This window comes from Nomascus leucogenys, chromosome 18 (assembly GCF_006542625.1).
Source record: "Nomascus leucogenys isolate Asia chromosome 18, Asia_NLE_v1, whole genome shotgun sequence".
NCBI lineage: Eukaryota > Metazoa > Chordata > Mammalia > Primates > Hylobatidae > Nomascus > Nomascus leucogenys.
The window spans coordinates 33,420,803-33,443,309 of NC_044398.1; the positions used below are offsets into that span (position 1 = coordinate 33,420,803).

Below are 22,507 nucleotides of genomic sequence, written 5' to 3' on the forward strand. Positions count from 1 at the left end.
TGATATTCACTGTGGGTTTGTCATAAATAGCTCTTATTATGTTGAGATATGTCCCATCAATACCTAGTGTATTGAGAATTTTTAGCATGAAGGGATGTTGAATTTCATTGAAGGTCTTTTCTTTTCTGCATAGATTGAGATAATATTGTGGTTTTTGTGTTTGGTTTTGTTTATATGATGGATTACATTTATTGATTTGCATATGTCAAACCAGCCTTGCATCCCAGGGATGAAGCCAACTTGATCATGGTGGATAAGCTTTTTGATGTGCTGCTGGATTCGGTTTGCCAGTATTTTATTGAGGATTTTTGCATCAGTGTTCATCAGGGATATTGGTCTAAAATTCTCTTTTTTGTTTTGTCTCTGCCAGGCTTTGGTATCAGGATGAAGCTGGCCTCATAAAATGAGTTAGGGAGGAGTCCCTCTCCTTCTATTCATTGGAATAGTTTCAGAAGAAATGGTACTAGCTCCTCTTTGTACCTCTGATAGAATTTGGCTATTAATCCATCTAGTCCTGGACTTTTTTTTTGGTTGGTAGGCTATTAATTATTGCCTCAATTTTAGAGCCTGTTATTGGTCTATTCAGGGATTCAACTTCTTCCTGGTTTAGTCTTGGGAGGGTGTATGTGTTGAGGAATTTATCCATTTCTTCTAGATTTTCTAGTTTATTTGTGTAGAGGTGTTTATAGTATTCTCTGACAGTAGTTTGTATTTCTGTGGGATCAGTGGTGATATCCCCTTTATCATTTTTTATTGCATCTATTTCATTCTTCTCTCTTTTCTTATTAGTCTTACTAGTGGTCTATCAATTTTGTTGATCTTTTCCAAAAACCATCTCCTGGATTCATTAATTTTTTGAAGGGTTTTTTGTGTCTCTATCTCCTTCAGTTCTGCTCTGATCTTAGTTATTGCTTGCCTTCTGCTAGCTTTTGAATGTGTTTGCTCTTGCTTCTCTAGTTCTTTTAATTGTGATGTTAGGGTGTCAAATTTGGATCTTTCCTGCTTTCTCTTGTGGGCATTTAGTTCTATAAATTTCCCTCTATACACTGCTTTAAGTGTGTCCCAGAGATTCTGCTATGTTGTGTCTTTGTTCTCATTGGTTTCAAATAACATCTTTATTACTGCCTTCATTTCGTTATGTTCCCAGTAGTCATTCAGGAGCAGGTTGTTCAGTTTCCATGTAGTTGAGCGGTTTTGAGTGAGTTTCTTAATCCTGAGTTCTAGTTTGATTGCACTGTAGTCCAAGAGACTGTTTGTTATAATTTATGTTCTTTTACATTTGCTGAGGAGTGCTTTACTTCCAACTATGTGGTCAATTTTGGAATAAGTGTGATGTGGTGCTGAGAAGAAAGCACATTCTGTTGATTTGGGGTGGAGAGTTCTGTAGATGTCTATTAGGTCTGCTTGGTGCAGAGGTGAGTTCAATTCCTGGATATCCTTGTTAACTTTCTGTCTCATTGATCTGTCTAATGTTGACAGTGGGGTGTTAAAGTCTCCCATAATTATTGTGTGGCAGTCTAAGTCTCTTTGTAGTTCTCTAAGGACTTGCTTTGTGAATCTGGGTGCTCCTGTATTGGGTGCATATATATTTAGGATAGTTAGTTCTTCTTGTTGAACTGACCCCTTTACCATTATGTAATGGCCTTCGTTGTCTCTTTTGATCTTTGTTGGTTTAAAGTCTGTTTTATCAGAGACTAGGATTGCAAGCCCTGCTTTTTTTCTCTTTTCCATTTGCTTGGTAGATCTTCCTCCACCCCTTTATTTTGAGCCTATGTGTGTCTCTGCGCATGAGATGGGTCTCCTGAATACAGCACACTGATGGGTCTTGACTCTTTATCCAATCTGCCAGTCTGTGTCTTTTAATGGGAGCATTTAGCCCATTTACATTTAAGGTTAATATTGTTATGTGTGAATTTTATCCCATCATTATGACGTTAGTTGGTTATTTTGCTCGTTTGTTGATGCAGTTTCTTCCTAGCATCGATGGTCTTTACAATTTGGCATGTTTTTGCAGCGGCTGGTACTGGTCATTTTTTTCCATGTTTAGTGCTTCCTTCAGGAGCTTTTGTAAGGCAGGACTGGTGGTGACAAAATCACTCAGCATTCGCTTGTCTGTAAAGGATTTTATTTCTCCTTCACTTATGAAGCTTAGTTTGGCTGGATATGAAATTCTAGGTTGAAAATTGTTTCCTTTAAGGATGTTGAATATTGGCCCCCACTCTTCTGGCTTGTGGAGTTTCTGCCGAGAAATCCGCTGTTAGTCTGATGGGCTTCCCTTTGTGGGTAACCCAACCTTTCTCTCTGGTTGCCCTTAACATTTTTTCCTTCATTTCAACTTTGGTGAATCTAACAATTATGTGTCTTGGAGTTGCTCTTCTTGAGGAGTATCTTTGTGGTGTTCTCTGTATTTCCTGAATTTGAATGTTGGCCTGCCTTGCTAGGTTGGGGAAGTTCTCCTGGATAATATCCCAAAGAGTGTTTCCTAGCTTGGTTCCATTCTCCCCGTCACTTTCAGGTACACCAATCAGACATAGATTCGGTCATTTCACATTGTCCCACATTTCTTGGAGGCTTTGTTTGTTTCTTTTTACTCTTTTTTCTCTAAACTTCTCTTCTTACTTCATTTCATTCATTTGATCTTCAATCACTGATACCCTTTCTTCCACTTCATCGAATTGGCTACTGAAGCTTGTGCATGCATCATGTAGTTTTCAGCTGCATCAGGTCATTTAAGGTCTTCTCTATGCTGTTTATTCTAGTTAGCCATCCTTTTTTCAAGGTTTTTAGCTTCTTTGCTATGGGTTCAAACATTCTCCTTTAGCTTGGAGAAGTTTGTTACTACCAATCATCTGAAGCCTTCTTCTCTCAACTCGTCAAAGTCACTCTCCATCATGCTTTGTTCCATTGCTGGCAAGGAGTTGTGCTCCTTTGGAGGAGAAGAGGTGCTCTGATTTTTAGAATTTTCAGCTTTTCTGCTCTGGTTTTTCCCCATCTTTGTGGTTTTACCTACCTTTGGTCTTTGATGATAGTGATGTACAGATGGGGTTTTGGTGTGGGTGTCCTTTCTGTTTGTTAGTTTTCCTTCTAACAGTCAGGACCCTCAGCTGCAGGTCTGCTGGAGTTTGCTGGAGCTCCACTCCAGACCCTTTTGCCTGGATATCACCAGTGGAGGCTGCATAACAGCAAATATTGCAGATGGCAAATATTGTTGCTTGATCCTTCCTCTGGAAGCTTCATCTCGGAGGGGCACCCGGCTGTATGAGGTGTCAGTCGGCCCCTACTGGGCAGTGTCTCCCAGTTAGGCTACTCGGGGGTCAGGGACCCACTTGAGTCGGCAGTCTGTCCATTCTCAGATCTCAAACTCCATGCTGGGAGAACCACTACTCTCTTCAAAGCTGTCAGACTGGGACATTTAAGTCTGCAGAAGTTTCTGCTGCCTTTTGTTCAGCTATGCCCTGCCCCCAGAGGTGGGGTCTACAGAGGCAGGCAGGCATCCTTGAGCTGTGGCAGGCTCCACCCAGTTCGAGCTTCCCAGCCGCTTTGTTTACCTACTTAAGCTTCAGCAATGGTGGACGCCCCTCCCTCAGCCTCACTGCCACCTTGCAGTTCAATCTCAGACTGCTGTGCTAGCAGTGAGTGAGGCTCCGTGGGCGTGGGACCCTCCAAGCCAGGCGCAGGATATAATCTTCTGGTATGCCGTTTGCTAAGACCTTTGGAAAAGTGCAGTATTAGGGTGGGAGTGTCCTGATATTCTATGTACCATCTGTCACAGCTTCCCTTGGCTAGGGAAGGGAATTCCCTGACCCCTTGCCCTTCCTGGGTTAGGCAGTGCCCCATTCTGCTTCGGCTCACACTCCCTGGGCTGCAGCCACTGTCCGACAAGCCCCAGTGGGATGAACAAGGAACCTCAGTTGGAAATGCAGAAATCACCCATCTTCTGTGTCACTCACACTGGGAGCTGTAGACTGGAGCTGTTCCTATTCAACCATCTTCAGAATTTTTTTTTTTTTGGACATTTTAATCTTTTCTGTGAATTGCCCATTCAAATCCCTTATCTACTTATTAAATACATTTATTCAAAATTTTTATATTGGTTTATGGCAGTTGTTTCTATATTCTGGATACCAATCTTTTGTCAGTTATAGATATCAGAACTGTTTTCACTAAGCCAATAAAATATTTGGCATTCCGTGTACCTAGCTAGAAGTTCTGTTACATTATTTTATTAAAATAAGCTGGGAAATGTAGATATAGGGTGATATGATTGACAGATACATTCATTCCAGGTGTATCAGCAGCTTATTTGAAAACTAAAAATCTCATTTCTCTAGCCCTCTTTCTGGTAAAGACAAATGACCAATGTCGGATCCCTCTAAAATGTTCAATTTTTATGGTTTCCAACCCTCTGATGCCTCTTGCTTGACAGAATATACCATCTCTAAATTTCTTTAAATTCTAAAATGTGCTTCACTATGGGAGACAAATAACTTGACAGTCTTCTTAGCTGTTTTCTCACTTATAAAATAGAGGTACTGATATATATTTTACATAATCGTTAGGAGGATTAAATGAGGCAATATGTGCTTTATGTAATACCTTGTGATTAACTGATAGAATACTAAAATAAAGCCCTAAATTTTAAATACTTCAACAATATTGCAAAGAAATGGAAAAGAGAATTTGGTAAGGCCAGGGATAATATAGGGGCATAAGCTTATGAGAGTTAGCAAGCACTGAAGCAGTTTAGATTATTGGACTACTTTCAGCTTCAGATGTCCTGAAGCTTCTGTAAATAAGACACTAAGTGCAAAGAAATGGGCTCACCCTAAGCATAAATTCTGGTCTGACACATCAACACATGAATTTGGTATCCAAAATAGTCTATGCCTTCAGAGAAAGGGAAACTAATACAAATAAACTCAAATACAGACATTGCTTGCTTCTGCCAAAGAAACACTGGGACATATAACAATATGGCATATTTAAATCCAAACACAAATATAAATATACTACATGCATACAATCTAAATATACCAATAAAAAGACAGATTTGCAGAATAGAATTGATTTTTTTAAGTGATCTAACTACTCTTTGTCTATAGGAAACTTATTTAAACTATAATGATATCGGTAGACCAGAGACAAAAGAATGAAAAATATATATACCATGAAAACACTAATCAAAAGAAAATAAAAGTGCTTATATTAAAATCAGATAAGATATGTTTTAAGAAAAGAAAATTATCAAAGGGGTGTATTAACAAAATAATAAAACAGTCAACTCATCTAGAAGACATAATAATTCTGTATATATAAAACAACAGAGCTGCAAAACACATGAAGTAAAAACAAACAAAACTAAACCAAGAAGACAGATCCACAGTTATAATTGAAGACTTCAACTGCTCTCTCAGTAATTGAAAGAACCACTAAACAAAAAATCAGTTATAATACAGAAGAACTGCATAACATCATCAATCAATAGAATGTAACTGACATTTATAGAAGACCTAACAATAACAGAGCACACATTATTTTCATGCATACATGAGATGTTAACTAAAACAGGCCATATCTTTAGGTTATAAAACATACCTGAAAAATGTGAAAGAATCTATCACTGAACAGAAGAGTGAAAAGAAAATAATAAAAATTTGAAAATAGAAGGGAATATAAACCAGATGAAGTTTGTCCTCTGACAATAGTGAATTCAAACTACGAATCAAAAATGGCAAGATAAGAGAAAATTATCAAAACACTTGGAAATTAAACACATTTCTAAATAATCTATGAGTCAAAAATAAAATCTCAGGGCAAATAAATATACTTAACTGATTAAAAATATAACATGTCAAAATATGTAGGATGTAGCTATAGCATTGCTTAAAAGGAAATTTAACCATTAAGTGCCTCTATTAGAAAGGATCAAAGGTCTCAAAGTAAGAATCTAAGTCACCATCTAAGAAGCAAAAGGAGGGAGTCTCAAGATTGATGACTAAAGGCATTTGGCACTCACCTCCTTCACAAAGAAGAACCAAAATAGCAACTAGATGATCACACTTTGAATAGAGAATCTAAAAGACAACACTGAAATTCTACAGAGAAGTGAAAGAAAACACCTGAGTCACAGAAGGAGATGAAAACAAAGCATCAGCTGGCAAGATCAGATGGTAGCCTGGAGATGCTCCCCAGTGCAAGGAAAAGGTAAGTGAGAGATCCACAATGGTCCAGATTCCCACCACAGACTCTTGGAATTCCAACCATGGGACATACCCTCAATCATCAAGAATTCTGAGACTAAGGATCTGCCTGGAGTTTGCATGACCACATCGCTCTAAAGAGGGAGTCCATGCTGGGCCTCACACACCCTGAGACCCAAGCAGCCACAGCACAGCACCATTTTGAAAGCCCAGACTCCATTGGACTTCATCCTGTCCTGGAGCTCAACAACCCCTGCATCTCCACAACACTGGAGCCCCACTGACATCCCCCCATGTCTACCCCAAGAGCTTCAGTGGTTCAACAGAGTTGTACCCAGCAATAGGGAAGGGTCCCCAGCCCTATAGCCTACACAGCATTCTGCATCTTTGGGAACAGGCAGTGCAGTGTCCTTGGGAGGCTTCCCCTATGACAAAGTGAACCAAGGCATTTGCTCAGAGATCTTTAAATCCACCTGCCTGTGGCAACTACTACTGACAGTAACCTACCCATCCTCTTAGCAGTAGGGTTACTATGAACTTGTGCATGCCTGGAAGACAGGGTATCCTTGATCGCCACCTACCCAGTCAGTGCAGCCACCACAGAGGGCCGAAGTATGTGTTCCTCAGATCCTAAAAAACAACTAACGAAGGCTGTTGCCACTGAAAATGACTCTGCCTCCCCCAACAGCAGAGCTGCAACACACTTGCACATGCACTGAAAACAGGCTCTCCTTGCCTGCTACTGTCACGGACATTGCAATCCAAACAAGTTGCATAGGAATCACCCCACATTGTCCACCATAGCACATGTCCATGCATAGAATTGGAAAACCTAAGGACAGGCCTGCTTGGCCTGTAACAACTGCTCTCCCCACAACTTGAGCATACTTCCTGATATGGTTTGGCTGTGTCCCTGCCCAAATTTCTTCTTAAATTGTAGTTTTCGTAATCCCCATATGTGGTGGGAGGGACGCAGCAAGAGGCAATAAAATCATAACGGCAGTTATTCTCATGCTATTCTCATAATAGTGAGTTCTCACGAGGTCTGATGGTTTAATAAGGGGCTTCCCCTTTTGCTCAGTTCTCATTCTCCTCTCTCCTGCTGCCTTGTGAGGAAAGATGTGTTTGCTTCCCCTTCTGCCATAATTGTAGGTTTCATGAGGCCTTCCCAGCACTGCAGAAATGTGAGTCAAATAAACCTCTTTCCTTTATAAATTACCCAGTCTTGGCTATGTCCTTACAACAGCATGAGAATGAACTAATACAGTAAATTGGTACCAAGCATGGGTTATTGCTGTAAAGATACCCAAAAATGTAGAAGTGACTTTGAAACTGGGTAACAAGCAGAGGTTGGAACAGTTTGGAGGGCTCGGAGAAGCACAGAAATATGTGGAAAAGTTTGGAATTTCCTAGAGATTTGGAGGGCTCAGAAGACAGGAAGATGTGGGAAAGTTTGGAAGTTCCTAGAGACTTGTTGAATGGCTTTGACCAAAATGCTGATAGTAATATGGACAATGAAGTCCAAGCCGAGGTGGTCTCAGATGGAAAGGAGAAATTTCTTGGGAAATGGATCATGACGACTCTTGCTATGCCTTAGCAAAGAGACTGCCAGCATTTTGCACTTGCCCTAGAGATTTGTGGAACTTCAAACTTGAGAAAGACAATTTGGGGTATCTGACATAAGAAATTTCTAAGTGGCAAAGCACTCAAGAGGAAGCAGAGCATAAATGTTGGGAAAATTTCCAGCCTGGTGATGTGATAGAAAAGGAAAAAAAACTCCTGAGCTCAGTCAATCCTCCTACCTCGGCCTCCCAAAGTGCTAGGATTACAGGCATGAGCCACCATGCCTGGGCAACACAGCAAAACCCCATTTCTACTAAAATACAAAAAAATTAGCCAGGCACAGCAGTGTGCACCTGTGGTCCTAGTGACTTGGAAGAGGCAGAAGAATTTCTTGAATCCAGGAGGCACAGGTTTCAGTGAGTCAAGATTGTGCCACTGCACTCCAGCCTGGACAACACAGTGAGACTCTGTCTCCAAAAAGAAAAAACAAAAAAATTTCTAAGAAGTCATTCAAGCCTGCTGCAGAAATTTACATAAGTAACAAAGAGCTAAATGTTAATCACCAAGACAATAAGGAAAATGGCTCAAGGCATGTCAGAGACCTTCACAGCAGCCTCTCCCATCAGAGTCCTCCTGAGGGCCTAGGAGGGAAAAATAATGGTACTGTGCACTGGGCCTAAGACCCCCCTGCTCTGTGCAGCCTCAGGAAATGGTGCCCAGCGTCCCAGCTGCTTCAGCTCCAGCCATGGCTAAAAGGGGTCAAGGTATAGTTCAAACCATGGCTTCAGAGGGTGCAAGCCCCAAGCCATGGTGCCTTATACGAGATGTGGGGCCTGTGGGTCACCCTTTCACAGGCTAGCAGGAAAGAGAATGAGTGCCACCAGGGCAAATGACAGATGCTTATAAAACCATCAGATCTTGTGAGACTCACTCATTATCACAAGAACAGCATAGGAGGAAATTGCCCCCATTATACAATTACTTCCACCTGGTCCCACACTTGACGCATGAAGATTTTTTACAATTCAAGGTGAGATTTGCATGGGGACACAGAGCCAAACCATACTATTCCACCCCTAGTTCTTCTCAAGTCTCATGTACTCATATTTTAAAACACAATTGTGGCATTTCAACAGTCCTCCGAAGTCCTAACTCATTCCAGCATTAACGCAAAGGTTCAAGTCCAAAGTCTCAACTAAGACAAGGCAAGTAAAACCAAAAGTAAGTTAGTTACTTCCTAGGTATAATGAGGGTACAGGCATTGGGTAAATACAACCATTCCCAATGGAAGAAAATGACACAAAAAAGGGGCTGAAGGCTGCATGCAAGTCTGAAATCCAAAAGAGAAATCATTAAACCTCAAAGTTCCAAAATGATCTCCTTTGACTCCATGTCTCACATACAGGTCATGCTGATGCAAGAAGTGGGATATCACAGCCTTGGGCAGCTCTGCCCCTGTGTCTTTACAGGGTACAAACCCTCTCCTGGCTGCTTTCATGGGTTGACTGTGAGTGCTTGTGACTTTTCTAGGCACACAGTGCAAGCTCTTGGTGGATCTACCATTCTGGAGTCTGGAGGATAGTGGCCCTCTTCTCACAGCTCCACTAGGCAGTGCCCCAGTGGGGATTGTGTGGCAGGGCCCAAACCCCACATTTCCCTTCTGCACTGCCCTAACAGAGGTTCTACATGAGGGCTCTGCCCCTGGAGCAAAATTCTGCCTGAACATCCAGGCATTTCCATACACCCCCTGAAATCTAAGTGGAGGCCTCCCAGCCTCAATTCTTGACTCCTGTGCAGCCACAAACCCAACACCACATGTAAGTTGCAAAGGCTTGGGACTTGCACCCTCTGAAGTAAAATCCTGAGCTGCACATTGGCCCCTTTTAGCCATGGCTGGGACGGACACACCTAGGACACAAGGTACCATGTCCTAAAGCTGCACAGAGCACGGGGTTCCTGGGCCCAGCCCATGAAAGCATTTTTCCTTCCTAGGCCTCTGGGTCTTTGATGAAAGGGGCTGATGAGAATGTCTCTGACATGCCCTGGACATATTTCCCCATTGTTTTGGTGATTAACATTCAGCTCCTGGTTACTTATGCCAATTTCTGCAGCAGGCTGGAATTTCTCTTCAGAAAATGGGTTTTTATTTTCTATTACACTCTCAGGTTACAAATTTTCCAAAATTTTTCTCTCTGCTTTGTCTTGAACACTTTGCCACTTAGAAATTTCTTCTGCCAGTTACCCTAAATGGTTTCTCTCAAGTTCAAAGTTCCACAGATCTCTAGCATAGGGGCAAAGTGCTGCCATCTCTTTGCTAAAGCATAGCTAGAGTCACCATTGCTCCAGTTCCCAAGAAGTTCCTCATCTCCATCTGAGACCACCTCAGCCTTGATTTTAGTGTCCACATCACCATCAGAATTTTGATCAAAGCCATTCAATAAGTCTTTAGGAAGTTCCAAACTTTCCCACATCTTCCTGTCTTCTGAGCCTTCCAAATCTCTAAGAAGTTCCAAACTTTTCCACATTTCTCTGTGCTTCTTCTGAGCCTTCTAAACTGTTCCAACCTCTTCCTGTTACCCAGTTCCAAAGTCACTTCCACATTTTGGGGTGTCTTTATAGCAACACCCCACTCCTGGTACCAATTTACTGTATTGACCCATTTTCACACCGCTATGAAGAAATACCAAAGACTGAGTAATCTGTAAAGTAAAAAGATTTTATTGACTCACATTTCTGCAGTGCTGTGGAGGCCTCAGGAAACTTAACAATCATGGCAGAAGGCACCACTTCACAGGGTGGCAGGAGACAGAATGAGTGCTAGCAGGGAAATGCCATTAGATATTGTGAGACTCACTCATTATCATGAGAATAGCATGGGGAAACCACCCCCATGATCCAATTACTTCCAGCCTGTCCTACCCTTGACATGTGGGGATTAATACAATTCATAGCAAGATTTGGGTGGGAACATTGAGCAAAACCGTATTATCCCCTCTGCTGAGATTTCAAAGAATGTATGGAAAAACCTGGGTGCTGAGGCAGGATTCTACTGACAGTGTTGAGCCCTCACAGAGAACCTCTAATAGGGCAGCGACAAGGGGAAACGTGGGGCTGGAGCCCCCACACAGAATCCCCACTGGGTCACTGCCTAGTGGAGCTGTGAGAATGGGGCTGTATTAGTTCTATTTTATGTTGCTAATAAAGACATACCTGAGACTGGGCAATTTACAAAAGAAAGAGGTTTAATGGACTCACAGTTCTACATGGTTGGGGAGGCCTCATGATCATGATGGAAGGTGAAAGACATGTCTCACATGGCAGCAGACAAGAAAAGAAGAGAGCTTGTGGAGGAAAACTCTTCTTTATAAAACCATCAAATCTTGTGAGACTTATTTACTACCACAAGAAGAGTATGGAGGAAAACCACCCCTATGATTCAATTATCTCCCACTAAGTGCCTCCCACAACACATGGGAATTATGGGAGCTACAATCCAAGATGATATTTGAATGGGGACACAGCCAAACCATATCAGGGGCCACTGCCCTCCAGACCTGAGAATGGTAGATTCACTGGCAGCTTGCACCCTGCACCTGGAAAAGCCACAGGCACTCAACAACTTGTGAAAGCAGCCTTGGGGGCTGAACCCTGCAAAGCCACACAGGTGGAGATTCCTGAGGTCTAGAGAGCTCACCCCTTGAATCCATTTGCCCTGGATGTGGGACATGGAGTAAAAAGAGATTATTTTGGAGCTTTGAAGTTTAATGACTTCCTTGATGAATTTTGGATTTACCTGAGACTTGTATCCCCTTTCTTTCGGCCAATATCTCCTTTTGGGGATGGGAATATTTGCCCAGTGCCTATACCACCATTAAATTCTGGAAATAAATAACTTGCCTTTGAATTTACACGTTCATAGGCAGAAGGAATTTTCCTTGTCTCAGATAAGACTTTGGACTTTGGACTTTTGAGTTAGTGCTAGAATGAGGCAAGACTTTGGAGGAACTACTGAGAAAAGGTAACTGTATTTTGAAATGTAAAAAGGACATGAGATTTAGGAAGGGCTAGGGGCACAATGATATAGTTGGGATATTTGTCCTTGCCCAAATCTCACGTTGAAATGTAATCCCCAGTGTTGTAAGTAGGGCCTGGATGCAGGTGTTTACACCATGGGGGCAGATCCCTTGGTTTTTGTCATGGCATTGGTGATAAGTGAGCTCTTGCTCTGAATTCACATAAGATCTAATCACTTAAAAGTATGTGAAATCTGGCCAGGACGATGGCTCATGCCTGCAATCCCAGCACTTTGGGAGGCCAAGGCAGATGGATGAACTGAGGTCAGGAGTTCGAGACCAGCCTGGCCAACATGGTGAAACTCCGTCTCTACTAAAAATACAAAAATTAGCCAGGTAGGGCGGCACATGCCTGTAATCCCAGCTACTCAGGAGGCTGAGGCACTAGAATTGCTTGAATCTGGGAGGTAGAGGTTGCAGTGAGCCTAGATCATACCACTGCATTCCAGCCTGGGCAACAGAGTAAGAGTCTATCTCAAAAAAAAAAAAAAAAAATTATGTTACATCTCCACCCCTACTACTTCCTTCTGCTTTTTTCACATTATATACCTGCTCTCATTTCATATTCTGCCATGAGTAAAAGCTTTCTGAGGCCCCCCACAGAAGCAGATGCCAGTGCTATGATTTCTGAATAGCCTGCAGAACTGTGAACCAATTAAACCTCTTTTCTAATAAATTACCTAGTCTCAGATATTTCTTTATAGCAAAGCAAGAATGGCCTAATACACAAAGACAAAGAGATAATTCTAAAAACAGCAAGAAAAAATTGTCTAGTCACATATAAAGAATTCTCATCAGACTTCCAACTGGTTTTCAGTAGAAATCCTACAGCCCAGAAGAGAATGGAATGATATATTCAAAGTGCCAAAAAAAAAAAAAAAAAAAAAACTAAGCCAAAAATACTATAGCCAGCAAATTATACTTTATAAATGAAGAAGAAGTAAAACCTTTTCCAGACAAGTAAAAACTAAGGTAATGCATCACGACCAGACTAGCCCTACAAAAAATTCTTAAGGGAATTCTACACATTGAAGCAAAAGGACAGTATCTACCATTATGAAAGCACAAAGGAACAAAACATATTGATAAAGCAAACACAAAAATGAATAAGAAAAAGAACTCAAAGTTAGCACTACCACCAAATAACAATGATAAATAACAGGAGAGAAGTAAAGGAAGAAAGCATATACAAAACAACCAGAAAAAAAATTAACAAAATGTCAGGAATAAGTTCTTACATATCAGTAATAATCTTGAATAAAATGGATTGAATTTTCCATTTAAAGGTATAAAATAGCTGAATGTATTGAAAAAAACATGTTTCGACTATATGCTGCCTACAAGAGACTAACTTCACCTATGAAGATACAAATAGAGTAAAAGAAAATTTAAAAAACTTATTAAAACAAATAAAAATTTACAAAAAAATACCAAAACCTATGGAATACAACAAAAGTGCTAAAGAAAAGTTTATAGTAATAAATACCTAAATCAAAAAAATTGAATGGTTTTGAATAATCAAGCTAAAATGTACCTCAATTAACTGGAAAAGCAATAACTAACCTAGCCCAAAATTAGTAGAGGGAAACAAATAATAAAGAACAAAGAAGAACCATACAAAGAATGAATGAAATAAAAAGTTGGTTTTTTGAAAGATAAACTAAATTTATAAACTGATAGCGACATTAACCAAGTAAAAAAGAGAGTATACCCAAAAAATGAACAAAATCAGAAACAAAGAGGGAACATGACAACTGATAGCACAGAAATAGAAAAGATCACCAGAGAGTACTACAAACAAGTATACAGAAATAAACTGGAAAACACTGAGAAAGTAGATAAATTCATGGACACATAAACCTACCAATCTTGGATCAGGAAAACATAAAAAACATGAACAGACCAATAACAGGCATCAAGATTGAATTTGTATTCAAAAGCCTCCCAACTAGGAAAAGCCCAGAATGTTATGACTTCACTGTCAAACTCTACTAGACTTACAAAGAAGAAGAACAATTCTCCTCAAACTATTCAAAAAAAATTAAAGAGGAAGGAATTCTCTCTAACTTATTCTATGAGGGCAGAGATGCATTGATATGAAAACCATACAAGGACACAATATAAAAGAAACTACAGGCTAATATTTCTAATAAACATAAACACAAGAATTTTTAACAAAATACAACCAAACTGAATCCAAAAGCATATCAAAAAGAATACACCATGATCAAATGGGATTTATACCAGTATTGTAAGGATGGTTCAGCATATGCAAATCAGTAAATGTGAGCCATTCACATCAAAAATATGAATAACAAAACCATCTGATCATCTCAATAGATTCAGAAAAAGAATTCTATAAAATTAAACGTCTTTTATGAAAAAAGCTTTCAATAAATTAGGCATAGAAAGAACTTACCTCAAAATAATAAAATGCATTTATGACAAACACAGCTACATCACACTGAATGGAGAAAAGCTGAAAGCTGTTCTTTAAGAACTGGAATAAGACAAAGATGCCCACTTTCACCACTGCTGTTAAACATAGTACTGGAAGTTCTAACCAGAGCTATTTGGCAATGGAAAGAAATAAAGTTCATCAAAACTGGAAAAAAGAAAGTCAAATTATTCCTTTTTTCAGAGCACAAGTTCTTATGTTAAAAAAAAACAAAAACAAAAACAAAAAACACTAAATTCTCTACCAAAATCTCTTAGATCTCAATTCAGTAAAGTTGCAGGATACAAAATCAACATACAAAACTTACTATTTCTCTAAACTGAGAATGAATTCACTGAAAAAGAAATCAAGAAGACTATCTCATTTTCAATAGCTACAAATGAAATAAAATAAAATACTTAGGAATATATTTATCCAAGGAAGTGAAAGACTTCTATAAGGAAAATGACAACGCTGATGAAATCAATTGAAAAGGACACAAACAAATGGAAAGGCATTCTATACTCTCAAATTAGAAGACTTAATCTTGTTAAAATAACCATATTACCCAAAGCAACATACAGATTCAATGCAATCTTTATGAAATACTGAAGCATTTTTCACAGAAATAGAAAAAAAATTCTAAAAACCATATGGAAGCAAAAAAGTGCCCGAATAGCCAAAGAAATTTTGAGCAAAACAAACAAATCTTGAGGCATCACACTATCTGACTTCAAAATATATGACAAGGCTATAGTAATCAAAACGGTATGATATTGATATAAAAATAGGCACATAAACCAACAGAACAGAATTGAGAACCCAGAAACAGATTTACATATTTTAGTCCACTGATTTTTGATAAAGGCACCAAGAACATACATTGAGGAAAAGATATCCTCTTTAATAAATGATATTGGGAAACTAGATATCCATATGCAGAAGAATGAAACTAGAACTCTGTATTTTGCCATATAGAAAAATCAACTCAAAATGAATTAAAGACTTAAATATAAGACTCAAAACTGTAAATCTTCTAGAAGAAAACATAGGGGAAACACTCCAGGACATTAGTCTAGGCAAAAATTTTATGGTTAAGATCCCAAAAGCACAAGCCAAAAAGAAAAACAAAAATAGACAAATAGGACTATATTGAACTAAAAAGCTTTTGCACTGCAAAGGAAACAATCAACACAGTGAAGAGACAACCTGTTGAATGAAAAAAATATTTGCAAATTATTCATCTGACAAGGAACTAATATCCAGAATATTCAAGGAACTCAAAAAACTTTGAAGAAATATAATAATGATAATTCCATTTAAATATACATTTAAATATACATTCTCAAAAATAAAAGACATACAAATAGCCAACACATATATGAAAAAATGTTCAACATCACTAAGCAACTGCACCTGTTCAATAGTGAGCTGTGGGTCCTGAATCAGCCCAGACATGCTCCTTTACTCTGCAGCATTCAAAATGAAACACACTGATCCCAAAATAGTTGCTCCCATGATCCAGTTTAGTAAAGATTTCTCAGGAAGCTGACAATATCAATCCACAAAATGAAACTTACTTATTTTTTTTTTTTACATTTTACTTTCTGGTTTTAAAAGTTACCTAGTTTTGCCTCCATCACCCCCGCCCCAACCACCCCACCACTGATTACCTTTGTGGTAACCACAGGACTGAGAGTCATTTTATTTTGTCCCTAGCATTTTTTTCCCTTAGTAGGTAGCTTCGAGGCTAGCGATCTGAGCTCCAACAGACCTGCACCCAAGCTTAGTCCAGCCTCAAAGTTCAACCCAGCACTTTCTTTCTTCCATTTTAGCAATTATAGATAACAATAACCAAGGGATTGAATATTTTGCTTTTTGCATCTTAGTTTGCTTCTCTTTATGCATCCATTGAACCAAATCCCCAGACATTTGAGCCATCTCTAAATTCCACCAGTAACTTTTACTTTTGGTGAACGTGATGCAACACAGCTACAGCTCCGTACCATGGATGACCATGCAGCCACCCAGTAATCAAAACTTTCACATTTCCACCCTTTTGTCCTTTCTCTTTCTATCCATTTAGTTTTAACTGTATCATTTTTTTCTTCATTTGAAACAACCTTTAAATAGCCTCTCAACTAGACAGTTACTTTTCCTTTAAGCCAAACCACATCTTCATGTTTTCATAACCTTCTTTCCCAAAATCACATATTTTTCTTTATATGAACACTCCGTATGTAGAATAGCTTTTCCTACATTGAGCAGTTTTAATTACATATATTAACTACGAGTCTAACTCTTAGTAACCCAAATTCCTAGTAAAAACTCTAGAATTGCTTAATTTACCATAGCGTGATTTCAGATTTTAAATCATTGAAGAGAATTTTGAAATTAGTTTTATTTACCAAAGATTATTAAAGCATATGAACTAACAGGCATTTGAGCTAACTTTTATTTTTCTAATAAAATATTTTATTTATGTGTTTAATTTCTCTTTAAGCCAATTGATTAGAGCTTGTTTGTATATTTTGTAGTGAAATATCACTTACATAGGATGCATATCGACATAACAGACACGCATAAAGAAGCAGATCTTGTGTTTATAGAGTTTTTCATTTCCCAGTTTTCAGAGTTTCACCCCAACTTTAGGCTGTCAATCTCTTAAACAGCTGTTTTTTGCCCTAAACAATTGTTGGGGAAGCAACTTTAAATTAGCGTCCCCAAAGACAGGAATCAGGGGGAACTAGGTAGAAAATTTACATCTCAAAGACACAGAACTTAGATCTAAACAAAAGCAGTGTTTGTTATGTAAACTTTAAACCATTCTGTTCCCCATGAAGTTCCTAGTGGCTTAAATGTAGAGACACGTAAGCCTTTAAAAATTGAGATTTCTTTTAAATATGTAAATTACTTTTACAAAGAGCTTCAAAGACTGATTTAGTTTGATAGGTGGTCTTTTCAACTTAGCTTGTTTCTTAGTTAGATAACTGATTTTAGGATAGAGTTCTTTAAGGAACAGGGCCAAGAAAAGCACGAAGTTTTTAGGGTCTAACCTGTGCTTTTCTTATCCAGACATACAAAGAACTTAGCAGCCCCCTGTAGCAATGACCATCTCCTCCATATGACTGTCTTTAGTCACCTCCAACACTATAGTGCTTGCTCACCATCACACTACCAACCATCAAACACACATCAAGGTCAAATCCTCTCACAGTATCAAGCAATCTATGGTACTCCCCAAAAAGCCAAAGATAATTCAATACAAAAGAGAGCAGAGTTTTACCTGTCCACTTACAACTTTGGGGGTACCATGAAGAAAAATAGGTTTCTCCCCAAAAGAGAAATCTGGGGCCTTTTCCATTTTCCCCAAGGGATCCCAGGCTGTCATAATTCTTTCTTTTGTTGTTCCTTCATGTGGCATTGAGGCTGGCAAGAGGAAGGAGGGACAGGCAGAAGGAAATAGAGGCACAGTCAAGATTCAGTTGACTGAGAAGTTTTAGAGAGAACAGAGGCCTTAAAACAATACATAGGTATACATATATAGCTCAGGTTGTAGTTTTAATTAAGTCAACTTTTTACTATCAAGCTCTGTAAAGAGAAACTGTTTCCAATTATAATTCCTACTGAAGCCATTTTACTTTGCTTCTGCTAGCTGGGCTTCTGTTGCCAAACAGGCAGCCCACAGAAGTGGCCATCTGCTGCAGTGGCAGCTCACCACCATTCCTTACCACAGGGTGATAGATGGCTCACAGCTAACAATTTCTCTAAACATGCTGGTGTTTACAAGGCATCCATATACTCATGCAGAAGCATCTAAAAGGTAGAGCCATACTACTCCATATAGAAATGGCTGCCACCTGGGATGTCCCCCATGGACTTCTTCCATGGTTGATTAATTCCCTTTGCCCATATTTTGGTCTCTCAGCTCCTGGCCTGGCTTGCCACAAGTTTCACAGTGGGCAGTTCTATGCAAACCTACCTGATATGCCTTGGCTTTATGTCCCCACCCAAATCACATCTCAAATTGTAATCCCCATAATCCCCACTTGTCGAAGGAGGGACCTAGTGGGAGGTGATTGGATCATGGGGGTGGTTTCCCCCATGCTTTTCTAATGATAGTGAGTGAGTTCTCACGAGATCTGATGGTTTTATAAACATTTGGCAATTCCTGCTCCACATGCTCTCTCTTGCCTGCTGCCATGTAAGACAGGTCGGCTTCCCCTTCCACCATGACTGTAAGTTTCCTGAGGTCTTCCCAACCATGTGGAACTATGAATCAATTAAACCTTTTTTCTTTATAAATTATCCAGTCTCAGAAAGTTTTTTATAGCAGTGTGAAAACAGACTAATACACTATCCCAAAGTCTGAGGAAGCTGAGAAGCTGAAGAAAAAGACTGACAAATACAGTTTCTTAGAAAGAAAGATTTAATAGGGACTTATGAACAGAAGCCATGTCTGTGTCACAAGCAGCAGTGAGATGAGATCAGGGATCCCCGCCTCGACTCACTTTATAAAGCCAACACCTAATACAAAAATTAAAGATGTTTTTTAAAGACTAATGTCCTTCGTGAATAAAGATGCAAATATTCCCAAAAAAATATTAGCAAATCCAATCCAGAACATATAAAAAGAATGCATGCCACAACCAAGAGATTTTTTTTCTCCCCATGGATGAAAGTTTGGTTCAATACATAAAATTTATCAATATAATTTATCACATTAATTTTTAAAGAAAAAATTACAAGATATCAACTGATACAGAAGAGATCTTTGACAAAAATAAATTGATAATAAAACTCTCAGAAAATTAGAAATAGAAAGAAAGTGTCTCAACCTGATAAAAAGCATTCACAACAAGCCTATGGTTAATACCATACTTAATATTGATATACTATTTTATTCCAAAGATTAGAAATAAAACAAAGACGTTCATTGTTACCACTCATATTTAACAGTACATTTCAGTCTTAGCTGGTGTAATAAGGCAAGGCAAAGAAATAAAAAGCAAAATGATTGGAAAGAAAGAAATAAAATTGTTTGTAATTGTAGATGGTATGACAATTATAAGGTATCAACCAATAAAAATGAAAAACAATTTTGAGAACTAATAGTGACAAGGTCATAGGATATAAGAGAAATTCAAAAAATTGAAAATTTCTATATGCTAGTAATGAAAAATTGAAAATCAAATTTTCAAACATAATACCATTTACAATTACTACAAATAAGGAACACTTAAGTATATATTGAACCAAAAATGTAGAGAATCTACATTCTAAAACTTTAAAATGATGGTGAAGGAAATCAAAGACGACCTAAATAAATGGAAAGACAATGTGTTTATGTTTTGGAATATTCAACATAGTGTCAATTTTCCTCAAATTAAAATACATGCATACTACAATTTCTACCGAAATATCAAGAAAATTAGTTAGAAATACAAACCAGGTAATTTAGAAATTTATATAAAAGGCCAGATGACCCAGCATAGTCAAAACAGCCTATTTCAATAAACAAAACTGATCACCAAACAAATTAATCACTGAAGAATTTGAACTAACGAGATACTAATTTCTACAGGCAGAATGAAGCCTGAAAATGAAAAATTCATTCAATGGGCCATAGCATTACCCTAATAGCCAATCCAAATAAGGACATTACAAGAAAAGAAATCTATAGACCAGTATCTCTTATGAACATGAACAAAAAAATCCTCAGCAAAATATTAGCAAATTCAATACAACAATGTATAGATCTGAACAGATATATCACCAAAGAAGATTTACAGATGAAAAATAAGCATATGAAAAAATTCTCAGCACCATTTGTCACTAGGTAATTGCACATTGAAAAAAAAATGATGAGATACCAGTATACGCCAGTTAGAATGGCTAAAATTTAAAAAAAATACTGAAAATACCAAATACTGGCAAGGATGTGGAGCAACAGAAACTTTTGTTTATTGCTGGTGGGAATGCAAAATGCTACAGCCATTTTGAAAGAAATTTTGGCACTTTCTTATAAAGCTAATGTAGTCTTATCATATGATCCAGGAATCATAGTCCTAGATATTTGTCCAATTAATTTTAAAAAATGTGTCCTAGAGGAGGGAAAAAAATGAAATACAAACACTTTTCATGGCAAGGTGAAACAACATTAAGCACTCAGTATATTTCGATATCAGAGAAATGTGTTTAAATTTTTGGCACAGTTTTAAAAAATGTATCCCCAACTAAACTGGAAAAATTAGGTAGAACATAGTCTGCTAAATATTTCTAGAATTCAAGGTACCTTTGAAAAGAATTATACATAGAAGAAATCTTTTAAAACAGAAGGGTTAAAATCTTGTACATTTAAAAAGAGAAACAAAAATTTCCTAGAAGGATGTACTAAATAGTTGATTTCTCACATTATGAAGGAACTGCCCTGCCCTCAAAACTTCTCCGTGTCCATATAACTCACAAGCACACAAAATTTTCAGGATAAAAAAATGAGCATCTCTGGTTACCCAACCATATGTCTTATAGAACAAACAGGAAAAATGGAGAAAGAAGACAGATATTTCCAAATTGAATCAACCTACTAACAAGCATATTCTTTAAAATATCTGTAAAGTTGCCTCAAGGCAAAATAATCAGATTAAACAATTGGCTCTTAACCACAGCATGTTAAGCAAATCATAGAGCTACCAGGATGATGTCTTTGGGTTATCCCCAGGTACTATCACATATAGATGGGAAAAAAACAGTCACCAATAGGAAAGAATTTGGGTGCTCAATTTGTCAGCACATATACTAAAATTGAAATGATACCGAGTAAATTAGCATGGCCTCTGCATAAGGATCACATAAAACTTTGTGAAGCATTATGTATTTTGGGGATTGGATAGTTATTGTTTAATGGGTATGAAGTTTCAGTTTTGCAAGATGAGAAAGTTCTGGAGATGGATGCTGGTCATGGCTGCACAATATGAACGTGTACTTACTGCCACGGAACCATACATTTAACAGTTAAAATGGTAAATGTTATGATACCGTGCAAGCTGTCAGAATTGAAATGGAGTAGCTTGTGCCAAACCCTAACAAAATAAATAAATAGGTTGAGAAGGGAGAACTCTCATATACACATGCCTGTGGAAAAAAAATCTAATACGAAGACCCTGAAGGGCTCTTACGCATGTATGCCTATAACAAGAACATTTGCCAAGGACTTTATAAACTGCAGTTTGCTACATGAGTCACAAGGACAGCTAGCTGGATGGACGAGAATACTTGCATGACACACCGTCTCCACTAATGAACTGACGTCAACTCCTGCGATAAGCCCCTGTACCCAACGTTCTCTGTTTTAAAACAAATTAAACATACTTTTTTCTTTTGCCTTTAAAAGCTTCCCCTTGCCTTAATCCCTCTGGATATACTTAAGGATCCTCAAAGCCCTTACAGCCTAGATTTGTAAATCCTCTACACATTCCTGAATAAACTCAGTAACTTTAGGGAATCTCTGTGTTACTTAGGTTGACAATGGATATCTTTTACCACAATAATACAATTTTTAAAAAGGATTCAGGAAATATGAAAATGGTTCAGTTCTTCCCAAAATCATTTTTCCAACTTAATTCCAGGTTTGTGAAATTTTCGTTTTCATGATTTATTTCCTCGAGGTAGAAAAAAAGAGCTACCTTGCTGTTTTTAATTAAACACATTTTGAGACAATTACAGATTCACATGTAGCTGTGAGAAATAATATGGAGAGATCTCATGTACACATTACCCAATTTCCCCAATAATAACAACTTGGAAAAACATTGTACAATACTATCACCCACTACACTAAAATTGAAAATTGATAGTCAAAATACAGAACATTTTCATCACACGAGGATCCTTCATTCACCTTTTTATTTCCATAGCCATTTCCCTCTTGGTCTTGCCCTCTCCTTAACCCCTGGCAGCCACCAATCTCTTCTCCATCTCTATAATTTTGTCATTTCAAGAATATTATATAAGTAGAATCATATAGTATGGAAACTTTTGGAATTGCCTTTTTTTATTATTCAGCATGATTATCTGGAAATTCATCCAGGCTGTTGTGTGTATCAATATTTGGTTTCTTTTTATTGCAGATTAGTATTCCATGATATGGATGTATCACAGTTTAACTATTCACTTATTGAAGAACATATGCATAGTTTCCAATTTGGAGCTATTATGAATAAAGCTGCTATAAA

General features: G+C 38.1%; 1 non-coding gene across 1 annotated transcript; it reads left to right on the forward strand.

Annotated features, from left to right (window-relative positions):
- The first annotated feature begins 21,047 nt into the window (after positions 1 to 21,047).
- On the forward strand, positions 21,048 to 21,154 carry LOC115831308. Its single transcript, XR_004026831.1, has one exon. It is a non-coding gene; the product is annotated as a U6 spliceosomal RNA (small nuclear RNA).
- The last annotated feature ends 1,353 nt before the right edge of the window (positions 21,155 to 22,507 follow it).